Raw genomic sequence first — 12,352 nt, forward strand, 5'->3', positions numbered from 1 at the left:
CTCCTTTCTCATTCAGGTTATGGGTTTGAAGTTAGCTTGTTACTCTATATAACTCTTAATATTGCTTATATGCTCTTATGCATATGGGTGCTAAATTTTAGGAAGAAAAGTCAGCGTTCTGGCTGATAATGATGGATGTTTTCTCCCCCCTTTAGGTTTGTGCCATTTTCCCCCCAAGGTTCTCACCTCTTACTCTACCTCTACATAATTGTGTACAAATTTACAGAGGGATGGGGGGGGGGGGCTTGGGGCAAGGGCATAGACATTATGGATGATACAACTATCATATTCTGCTTGATTGCTGAATTGTTTATATCTTTTGTGTTTTCGTTAGTCCATTCTGCGATGTGTGGTGGGGCCTCCTTTTTCAGGTACTCGTTTCTCAAACTATTCCCTAATGGCTAACCTCCATGTTATATCCCACAATGTCAATGGTCTCAATGTCCCACAGAAATGTAGACAGGTATTTAGCCTACTTTACACTACGTGCAGAATTATTAGGCAAATGAGTATTTTGACCACATCATCCTCTTTATGCATGTTGTCTTACTCCAAGCTGTATAGGCTCGAAAGCCTACTACCAATTAAGCATATTAGGTGATGTGCATCTCTGTAATGAGAAGGGGTGTGGTCTAATGACATCAACACCCTATATCAGGTGTGCATAATTATTAGGCAACTTCCTTTCCTTTGGCAAAATGGGTCAAAAGAAGGACTTGACAGGCTCAGAAAAGTCAAAAATAGTGAGATATCTTGCAGAGGGATGCAGCACTCTTAAAATTGCAAAGCTTCTGAAGCGTGATCATCGAACAATCAAGCGTTTCATTCAAAATAGTCAACAGGGTCGCAAGAAGCGTGTGGAAAAACCAAGGCGCAAAATAACTGCCCATGAACTGAGAAAGGTCAAGCGTGCAGCTGCCAAGATGCCACTTGCCACCAGTTTGGCCATATTTCAGAGCTGCAACATCACTGGAGTGCCCAAAAGCACAAGGTGTGCAATACTCAGAGACATGGCCAAGGTAAGAAAGGCTGAAAGACGACCACCACTGAACAAGACACACAAGCTGAAACGTCAAGACTGGGCCAAGAAATATCTCAAGACTGATTTTTCTAAGATTTTATGGACTGATGAAATGAGAGTGAGTCTTGATGGGCCAGATGGCTGGATTGGTAAAGGGCAGAGAGCTCCAGTCCGACTCAGACGCCAGCAAGGTGGAGGTGGAGTACTGGTTTGGGCTGGTATCATCAAAGATGAGCTTGTGGGGCCTTTTTGGGTTGAGGATGGAGTCAAGCTCAACTCCCAGTCCTACTGCCAGTTTCTGGTAGACACCTTCTTCAAGCAGTGGTACAGGAAGAAGTCTGCAAGGTAAGAAAAACATGATTTTCATGCAGGACAATGCTCCATCACACGCGTCCAAGTACTCCACAACGTGGCTGGCAAGAAAGGGTATAAAAGAAGAAAATCTAATGACATGGCCTCCTTGTTCACCTGATCTGAACCCCATTGAGAACCTGTGGTCCATCATCAAATGTGAGATTTACAAGGAGGGAAAACAGTACACCTCTCTGAACAGTGTCTGGGAGGCTGTGGACGGTTGCTGCTGCACGCAATGTTGATGGTGAACAGATCAAAACACTGACAGAATCCATGGATGGCAGGCTTTTGAGTGTCCTTGCAAAGAAAGGTGGCTATATTGGTCACTGATTTGTTTTTGTTTTGTTTATGAATGTCAGAAATGTATATTTGTGAATGTTGAGATGTTATATTGGTTTCACTGGTAAAAATAAATAATTGAAATGGGTATATATTTGTTTTTTGTTAAGTTGCCTAATAATTATGCACAGTAATAGTCACCTGCACACACAGATATCCCCCTAAAATAGCTAAAACTAAAAACAAACTAAAAACTACTTCCAAAAATATTCAGCTTTGATATTAATGAGTTTTTTGGGTTCATTGAGAACATGGTTGTTGTTCAATAATAAAATTAATCCTTAAAAATACAACTTGCCTAATAATTCTGCACTCCCTGTATAAACAACAGGCTGACATTGTTCTCTTGCATAAGACTCACTTTCGCCATGACCACATCCCAAAACTCCCCACCTCTCCATTTTCCCAGTGGTATCACTCCACATATTCATCTGCTTCCCGAGGAGTTTCAATAGCTATCAAGAACTCTATCCCATTTAGACTGGTAAAGTCATATGTAGACACAGAAGGTAGACAGAGACTTTTACAGAGACTACTGTATGACACCAAAATAACCTTAGCCAATGTATATGCGCCTAACAAAAAGCAAATCCCTTGGATCATCCCCTCCTTAAAAATATTGAAGAAATATGCTGAAGGGGTGGTGCTCATTGGTGGAGACTTAAATGTGGCCCTTGAGCCACCTGTAGATGTTTCCCCTTTCCCCTATGGATTCTCTCTTAGGCAATGGAAAAAGCTGAAAATGGCCTTAGCAGAGGCACATTTAGTAGATATGTGGAGACTTACACACCCTACTGATAGGGCTTATACTTATTTTTCTACTGTACATGCATCTTATCACTGCATTGACTACTTGTTTCTCTCAGAACCACATGTACAGTCAGCTCGCAAGATGACGATAGCGCTTAAATGTATTCCCCAGCGAGCATGGTCCTGGCGACTGAATAATACCCTACTAGAGTCAACTGTACATGTTGAGAAACTGGGAAAGAAGTTAGATGAGTTATTTTGTAATAACCTTGATCCACAAATATCTCCACCCCGTGGTTTGGAAGGCTCATAAAGCCTTCATCAGAGGGGAACTTATAGGTCTTGGCTTATATGTTAAAAAGCAACGCACAAAAGAACTTAACTCCTTAATGGCCCAAATTCAAATGTTGCACAAAAAATCCAAAATTGAAACACACCTGAAAGCCCTTACGGCCCTTAGACAGGCTTTTCAGGAATACTATACCAAACTATACAATATTTCTAGCAACCCAACACCCGCTATTAAAACATATGAGTCAGCCTCATTATTAATCTCCTCTCCCCCAGGATAACTAAAGAAGAGAAAGACTCCCTCCTGCTCCCATTTACCGCTGCAGAACTATAGAAGGTATTAAACTCCATCCCTTCGGGCAAAAGCCCAGGCCCAGACGCACTGCCGATCATTTACTACAAAAAGTTTAGACAACACTTATTGCCCTGCTTTCTTGAGGTATGTAACTTCCTCCTCCTCGGCACACCCCTACCACCACAGGCTTTGAGAGCGCATATCACTATCCTGCATAAGGAAGGTAAAGATCCAGAGGATTGTGGAAATTATAGACCCATATCTCTTTTAAACTGTGATCCTAAATGGTGGCCAAAACTTCTTGCCCACTGGATAGCTCCACTACTATCCAAATTGATAGATCCAGAACAAGTTGGGTTTGTGCCGCAGAGGGAGGGGAAGCATAATGACACAGGCAATATATGCAGCGAAATATAAGAAATTGCCACTTCTCTTTCTGGGTACAGATGCCAAGATGGCGTTTGACAGGATGAAGTGGGAGTTCATGAGGTAGACGTTAAATAAATGTGGTTTTCCCACACAATTTATAACTGCAATTTGTTCTTTATACTCCCAACCGTCCGCCCAAGTATTGATAAACGGAACACTTTCATACCAGGACTGCCCGTTATCCCCGTCGCTCTTTATTCTATGTATGGAAACCCTCCTGCTCAAACTAGGACAAACAGAACAGATTCAAGGACTCACCCTTGGTCAGTTCACACATAAAACTGCAGCATTTGCGGATGATTTATTACTGTTGGTTTCTAATCCAGCTGAGGCCTTTCCAACTATATTGCAGATCTTTGACACTTATGGCAAGGTATCCAACTTCAAAATAATTACTCTAAATCTGAAGCCTTAAACATATCAGTAGACCCTACATTTCTCGCCAACCTAAAAGCCTCATCCCCATTTAAATGCCCTTTATCTGCCATTAAATATTTAGGACTCATGCTGCCATCCGATCCCCCAAGTCTTTTCAACCTAAACTATAAACCGCTCCTTCCAAAAATCAAGACGTACTTGAGCTCTCTACAGATTCCTTATGCCTCTTGGTTTGGAAGGTAAAACTTGCTCTCCACATATGTTCTTCCCCAGATTTTATACGTTTTGCAGTCACTCCTGATAAAAATACCTAACACATGTTTTATTAGTTTTAGAAGAGTGTTCACTTCCTTTTTGTGGAGGACTAAAAGACCGAGGTTGGCCTACTTTTACCTGACATAAAAGAAGAAGCAGGGAGGTACCTCCATACCTGATTTAACCTTATATTATAGATCCATACAACTTGCTAGATGGGCACTACTGGCGAATAACAGCCTGGTTACGCCTTACCTAGATATTGAAAGACACTTAATAGGTCCTTATTTACAGAGTTGTCTATGATTAAATGTATTGCCTGAACAATCCAATACCAGGATCAATGATATGACCAAGGGAATGATAAAGGTGTGCCGTCTCTCTTCCCTCCTTCCCCAGTCTAGAAATGGCCTTTCTAAACTGGCCCCTCTGACAGTTCTTCCTAGTTTTCTACAGTAGATCACGGATGGAATCCGGAGGTGAGCTGGTGGCTTAAATTGCGATATACAAGGATCGCCTCCCTCCTAGATACCAGGACTTCCCTATCCCTACTAGAGATATGTAATACACTTAATTTTGACACACCACTCTCCTTACACACTTTAGACTACATACACACTTGCCTAAAAGTTCATGGAGCCACTTCCTTGCCTATTTCTGATCCTTCGTGGTTGGAAAACCTGACATTGTTTCCCACACCTCCGAAGAACCTGGTCTCACTAATATACAGGAATTTGCTAGAGAACCAAGCTCCATCAAAACCTTACTATATTATGCAATGGGAGAAGGAGTACGGACCTTTTTGAAAGAAGACATTGAGTATATTCTTGCCCACGCCAGTGGCTTTTCTAGATGCATAAGACTCTTTAAGATTGTCACTAGATGGTATAAAACACCAGATTTTCTATTCACCCTGGGTTTCTCACCCAACAATCAATGCTGGAGATGTGGGAAAGAAAAATGTACTATGTATCACATATGGTGGTCTTGCCCATTGATAGTGCAGTTTTAGAAAGGATGTGGAAAAAGCTATAAACACTATATGTTCTATGAATATATCACTGTCCCTGGAGTTGGTTCTTCTCTGGCTGCCTCAATCAACATTCACACCATCTAAACTAAATCTTCCTACGCATATGATAGCTGCAGCCAAACTATTTATCCCTGCAAAATGGAGAGATCCATCCAACTATTGACCTTTGGAAAGCCCAAGTGCAACATATTAATAGGAAACAACAGCGGCACACACCAATTGCAGTAGTGATAAACTTCTTTATTCGCACAATCGAAGTAAGTTACACGGGCCCGTATAACTTGCTTCGATTGTGCGAATAAAGAAGTTTATCACTACTGCAATTGGTGAGTGCCAATGTTGTTTCTCATCTTTGGATCACATCATAATTGCTTGGACTTTACACTATTTCAGCAGCAGAGCACCGCATTATATTGCCTTAATCAGGACTGGCTTCCACAGTATACCACCCCTTACCTGAAGAGGTCTGCGGCAGTGCCGCCTCATGTCTTGTTGTTCTAGTGCAACATATTAATAGACTAGAAGAGCTCGCAGGCTGGGAAAATTACAGACAGCTGTATCTAAAGATTTGGCAGCCATGAAGGAATACACTGCTGAGGGATGATCGAAATACATTGTAGGGATTTTTTCTTCCATTATTGTACTGTTCACAAGGCATGGCCTTCATAAAATATTAGTATTGGAATATGTCGCCAATAAGAACTAATCGGAGTGCCTGGGGGTCCTGCCGAGGGTCATGGACTCAGGTTTTTTTATTTTGGGTTCATTTGTTTTTCTTTTTTTATATATGTTTGCCGATCATCTACTTAGTTTATGTTAATCACCAGCTTTATTTGCTCAAAGTGGACAATCGTGATATATACATATCTAGGAACAACAGCAACTCACCTTGACCTAGAGACTTCATACTTTCCTCTTTCCAAGTTGAGGGGTCAGACATGAATGACTACCATTGTAAGAGAATGCACTTAGCTTTGATTTGCTGTATAGTTATTCACTCTCTTTACTTTTGTAGGGATTGTCCGATTGCCTACAATTGCCTATGTGATATGTGACGTGTTTACTTTCCTAACTTTTGCTAATTGAATATTCAATAAAAAGAGATTACATAAAAAAAAGTTTTGAATGGTTGGGGGTCTAAGTACAGAGACCCCCAACGATCGCTAGAATGAGGAGAGAGAACTGCTCTTATATTGCACTTGTATAACGAGCTGTGCTTTCTGTTCAATTCAAATCGCTAGTTCCAGCGCTGGAGGCTGCAGGTAACAGCTGATCGGTGGGGGTGCCAGGTGTCAGACCCTCACTGATCAGATATTAATGTCACCTATCCTGAGGAAAGGTCATCAATATCAGGAATCTTGAAAACCCCTTTAACGATGCGCAACCTCTAAAGTCAGATCCACATTCTCCATGTGTTTAATAAAAAGAGGTTTTCCGGGACTTAGAAATTGATGGCCTATCCTCAGGCAGGGGTCTGACTCCTGGCATCCCCACCGATCAACTGTTTTGGACATTTGCAGTCGCCAGGTGTTATATAGTGGATGGAAGGCTCCATCAGCTGTGTAGTATCTGGTGCCAGTGTTCGGTAGCTCAGCAAACAGAATGGGATCTGACCGGCAATGTTTCAGCATGGTCACTGCACCGTGGACAGAACTTTCTGCTTCTGGCTCCATCCAATGTATAGTTTTCATTGCCAGCTGCACAAATCAGCTAATCGGTGGAGATGCCAGATGTCAGATCTCCACGACCTGACACTGATGGCCTATCCTAAGGAGAGGCCTATCAATATTCTAAGTATCAGAAAACTCTTTTAATGACCTGAACTCACTGCATCATAAAGTCCTGAATCTGGTTATTTGAATTCGGCCTCAGACTGGGTTCTCACAGGATGGGCAATGGTCGCACAAATTTTCAGGTCAACGGAGGTATTACTTTCACATTCATGCCATTGGCCAACACATTACAGCTGCTCTGTAGAAACTCAGCCTTATATAGAAGTTAGGCTGCAACGAGTACTCGATTAAATGGAGTAATTCGACACAAAAAAATCCCTGATGCAAAAAATTTGCATAGAGGATTTGTTTGTGTCATGTGACCACGGAGTGGGAGTGAAGCGTTTGCTATTACTCCCGCTCCGTGGTCTCCCGCTGGCCCGCAATGCGCTCGGAATACTCACCTTTCCAGTAGGGGGCCTCTGGACACTCCACAGCGTGTACATGGTCCCGCGCTGCACTGACCTCCTGACGTACGCACGCCGTGACCTGACGCTTTGTGTGACGTCAGGCCCAGAGCAGTGCGGAACGATGGAGTGTCGGCGGCGTCCCTGCTGGAATTGTAAGTAGGTGACATCTAGCAGGTGGGGGCGCGACTCAGGCGGGGCGACCGGATTGCACAGCGTCATAGCAACCAATGATGCTGTGAACTCTGGGTGTACAGGAGGATGGCAGGCTAGGCTTTCACGGACCATGCGTACGTGGTTTAACTGAAGTGTGGCCCGGCACTGGGGGATAGTGGAGCTAATGGCACTGGGGGAATTGGAGCTGATGGCACTGGTGGGAACTGATGCACTTGGGCTAATGGCACAGGGGGAAACAAAGGGTGTTGGGGACTGATGGCAGGGGGGTCTGATGAGATTTTATAAAGGAAAACAGTTTATTAATTCTTTTTTCTTATTAGATTACTCGATTAATCATAAAAATAATCAATAGAATACTCAATTGCTAAAATAATTGTTGGCTGCAGCCCTAATAGAAGTCAACAGAAACCAAGTAACAGGTTCTCATCCCTTATTACATTGCAAATTAGAGCCATTTATCTTCTCCTTAATGCTGAAACTGAGCTTAAGCCAGTGTACATGGAATATTCAAGGTCTGTAATGGAGGACACCAGCATGTGTAGGCTTGCTGGAGGACGTAGGTAGAAAACCATTGTACCTAATTATACTAATGAATAACATTCCAGTTCCACAATAACAACTGTACTAAAATTCATGCCTGTATCCTTTAATTGTCCATATTGATGATGGGGAGTGCAGGAGTTATTCACACACTATTGTGTTGTAGTCGTTTAACTAATTCATATGCAAACTCAATAGTTAATTGATTCATTATTGGTCCCTTTGACCTTTTGTTGATTCCAGTTTTTTTGTTAAATGGTGTGATAATGAGCCAATACTGTGTAGACTAACCAGATAAGAACATCAATTAGGGGTCCTAACAGCTACTGTATACCAAGGGTTACTAGGAAGCCACCTGAGATGCCTACAAGGTGTTTACTAGCCCAAGCAGATCTGAATCTTTACATGTTAAAGTAGGCCTTGATATTACATTTGTATTGGTTTCAGCTTGCAGTTAATATATTAAATACTCCAATTTACATGCACTTTCCAAGAAATTGCAAAACCCTGAGGTTAAATATCTGAATTTTGAATGTAAAGGTTTTTGTTTTCTAGTAATAAAAGTTTTTTTAAAATAGATTGAATATAAGATAGGAGGTTCTCCCATTATGGTTCTCATTCAACCAGGTCATGCAATATCAGTAGTAATAAGTCAGAGCAACTGAACTTGTGGTATTTTTCTTGAAGACATGTCCACTCAGGCCTCACACTGCACGGTCAAGTGACTCTTGAGGACACTTAACTGCTGAGGCTAGGCATTGGCTACATCGACTCATGTGATTTAATCCATCCAGATCTATAGGACAGAGACCCAAACACTGCAGAAGAAAGCCTGGATCCCAAAGAGCCAGCGGTGGGGAGCAGGTCTGACTTCAAATTTAAAAAAGTAAAAAAAAATGTGGAAAACCCCTTCAGGGTATTATATGTGTGGATGGACAGCACAGTGGTTCAATCGTAAGTACTGTTTCCTTGTAGCACTAGGGTCCTGGGTTCAAATACAACCTGGGTTTCTATGTTCTCCACATGTATATGTGGGTTTACATGCCAAAAACATACTGATGAGTTAATTTAGAATTTAGATTTTGAGCCCCAGTGAAGACGCGGAGTGATGATAAACTTTGTACAGTGTTCTGGAATATATTGAGGCTATAAATGGATAAAATAATAATATTGCCACTGGAAATAGTTTCTAATGACTAGAGATGAGCAAACCAATTCATAAGAATTTATTCTTCTCATCAACTATGGTCCTGGACCTGCAACTAGATGTTCTAAAAGCTGAGGACGCATCACCATTGCTTGATTGAAAGGGCCGGACATCTCAGCCAGCCCTGACAATCTCGCACCTGCGTTGTTGTTCCAAGTTACAGCGTGAGACGCTACTGGAGCAGTGTCTGCGCGAGCACCACTACACTTCCAGGTCGCAACACAAGAGAGATGTCCAGCCCTCTTAATCAAGCGGCGAGGGAAGCATCCTCAGCTTCAGAGATGTTCCCTGCTTGATGAGAAGAATCGATTCGCTCATCTCTATTAATAATCATTGTTGTCGATAGACTACATGGACATAGCATCAATGCCTAAAATCAATGGAACGCAGGCAGATCTTGGAAAGGGGATGCAGCACTAAATAAGCGTTGCATATTTTTAATTCTCAGGATAGGTGGGGGTCCTACAGGTTGGTTCCTCACTAATCATAAAGTGATGACCTCTCCACATCTTTGGGAATCATTTTTTGTGGAGATCATCTATAAAAAAAACCATTAAAAACCTGTAAGGAAGACTATATCAGTTCCTACATTTTTGGTGCGGTGTGCCCTTTTAGAGTGAATTGTGGATACAGCATTTATTAAGGGGCCTATGGAGCCAGAATCGCTCTCAATTCACTGAATTGATATGGTCTATTCACAGGGTGGGGTCATTTCATAGTTACATAGTTAATACGGTTAAAAAAAAAAACATAAGTCCATCAAGGTCTATCCAGGGACAGGTGGGGATGCGAATCCCAGAAGTAAGTGAGACTCAGACTTCTACATAAGCATTAAAGGATAATTGTCATATTTTCAAAAAATATATATATTTTAGCATGTGTTACTGCTGCAGCAGCATTGTGCATAAAGCAATCTTTAGTTTCTTGACTTACCACTGTTTTCCTTGAGTTTTCCCCTTAATTACAGCTGTTTTGAATCCTACATTATGAGGATCTTCTCAAGATGGCTCCTCTGCCAGTTCTCTGAGGCCAAAACTGCATTCCCTCAGGTCACATACAAACTTGCTGTAGCCAGCAGCTTCCTGCCAGCCAATCAGATTGGATTACTGAGACACACGCCTCCTCACTCTGAAGCCTAATGCAGGCATGCAGTGTGAAGGACCGCCCCTCTGTCTTCCTAGCCGGAGACAGATGAGCCATAGCAACGGTCTTTTAAGAGAGCAGTGGAAAGGGACAGGAGACATTGATGGAACCTGTTATTATAAGGTAATTACAGATCTTTTGGCAATCATTGACAGACTAAGTCAGGTATACATGCCTAGTTCTAATAAACTAGCAAATAAAAAAAAATATGACAGTTATCCTTTATTGTAATTTACTTTTTAGAATTAATCTAAACCCTTTTTAAAACTGTCCACTGTTCCTGCCGTGACCACGTCCTGAGGAAGTCTGTTCCACTGATTCACAGTTTTTGCAGTAAAGAAACTTTGACACTTCTGGAGACTGAACTTTTTCCTCTCCAGTCGGAGGCAGTGCCCCCTTGTCTTTTTGGGGCATTTTACATGGAACAGTTTTTCACCGTATTTTTTATATGGACAAATTATATATTTGTATAGGGTAATCATGTCCCCCCTTAGACATCTCTTCTCAAGACTAAACAAATGTAATTCTTTTAATCTTTCTTCATAACTAAGACCCTCCATGCCCCTTATCAGTTTAGTCGCTCTCCTCTAGACTCTCTCCAGCTCCAGGGTATCCTTTCTATGGATTGGTGCCCAGAACTGAACTGCATATTCCAGATGAGGCCGCACCAATGATTTGTAAAGTGGTAGTATTACATCCCCGCCCAGCGAGTCCATGCCTCGTTTTTTGAATGACAATATCCTGGTGGCCTTAGAAGGAGTTGTTATTTATGCTGTTTTTTATTCTACCATCTACAAGGACACCCAAATATTTCTCTATAAGTGACTCTCCCAATGTTACATCCCCAGGACATATGATGCATGGAGATTATTACTACTGTGGGGACTCGCTCTGGTAGACAGAATTAGCGGACGCAGTATAGAGGCAACAACAAGTTCTTTGGATCAAGCAGTTCAGCGTTTTCTTCACACTTTAGGCAAATGACAAAACAAGCAGTCATATTCAAACAAAAAGTCACCTTGCGGTGTTGGTCGTAATTCACACCATGCTGCAATTCTGCCTCAAAGAGTCCTTGCTGATAGCAGCACCAACCTGTTTTATCGCCAAACAGGTAGCAAGCCTTTCATCCAGACACAAGGCTCCCAGATCCAACAGAGACCTGGCTTCTGAGCCCAGCTGCCTATTATAAGGACAGCCAGGTGCTGCCAAAACCCGGACTGGCATTTAAAATCTGGTCCAGGTATTTTACCTCACCTGGCTGTAAATCAGCCCAGCAGCACATGCTGGGAGGAAAATACCTGTTTTCCCAGACCAAACCTCTCACTGTGTCACATACCCCCCCTTTGTTCAAACCTGAGGGGGTGAAACACACGCCAGACAGTGTACCCGGGACAGGGCATCCACGTTTCCCTGTAACCGGCCTGCCCTGTGTTCCACCGAAAACGTAAAGTTTTGTAGGGAGAGAAACCATCGGGTGACCCGGGCATTTCTGTCCTTGGCTTGGCTCATCCACTTGAGAGGGGAGTGGTCAGTCACCTAGGATGGAATTTTCTCCCCAATAAATAATAGCAGAGATGCTATTCTAATGCCCACTTGATGGCCAGGCACTCTCTCTCCACTATGCTATACCGGGTCTAGGCTGGGGTGAGCTTACGGCTGAGGAAGACAACGGGATGCTCCTCCCTGTTGACTTCCTGAGACAGTACAGCACCGAGGCCTACTTCGGAGGCATCGGCCTGTACTATAAACTCCCTTTTGAAGTCGGGCGTCACCAAAACGAGGGACCCGCACAGGGCCGACTTCAAAGCGGAGAAAGCCTCTTCCGCCCGATCATCCCAGCGATCCATCATTGACTTGTGTCCCTTCAAGAGTCCTGTCAAGGGAGCGGCTAGAGTAGCAAGGTGGGGAACAAACCTCATGTAATAGCCCACCATTCCCAGGAATGACTTTATTTGCATAGT

The sequence above is a fragment of the Bufo gargarizans genome, chromosome 4, assembly GCF_014858855.1.
Source record: "Bufo gargarizans isolate SCDJY-AF-19 chromosome 4, ASM1485885v1, whole genome shotgun sequence".
Classification (NCBI taxonomy): domain Eukaryota; kingdom Metazoa; phylum Chordata; class Amphibia; order Anura; family Bufonidae; genus Bufo; species Bufo gargarizans.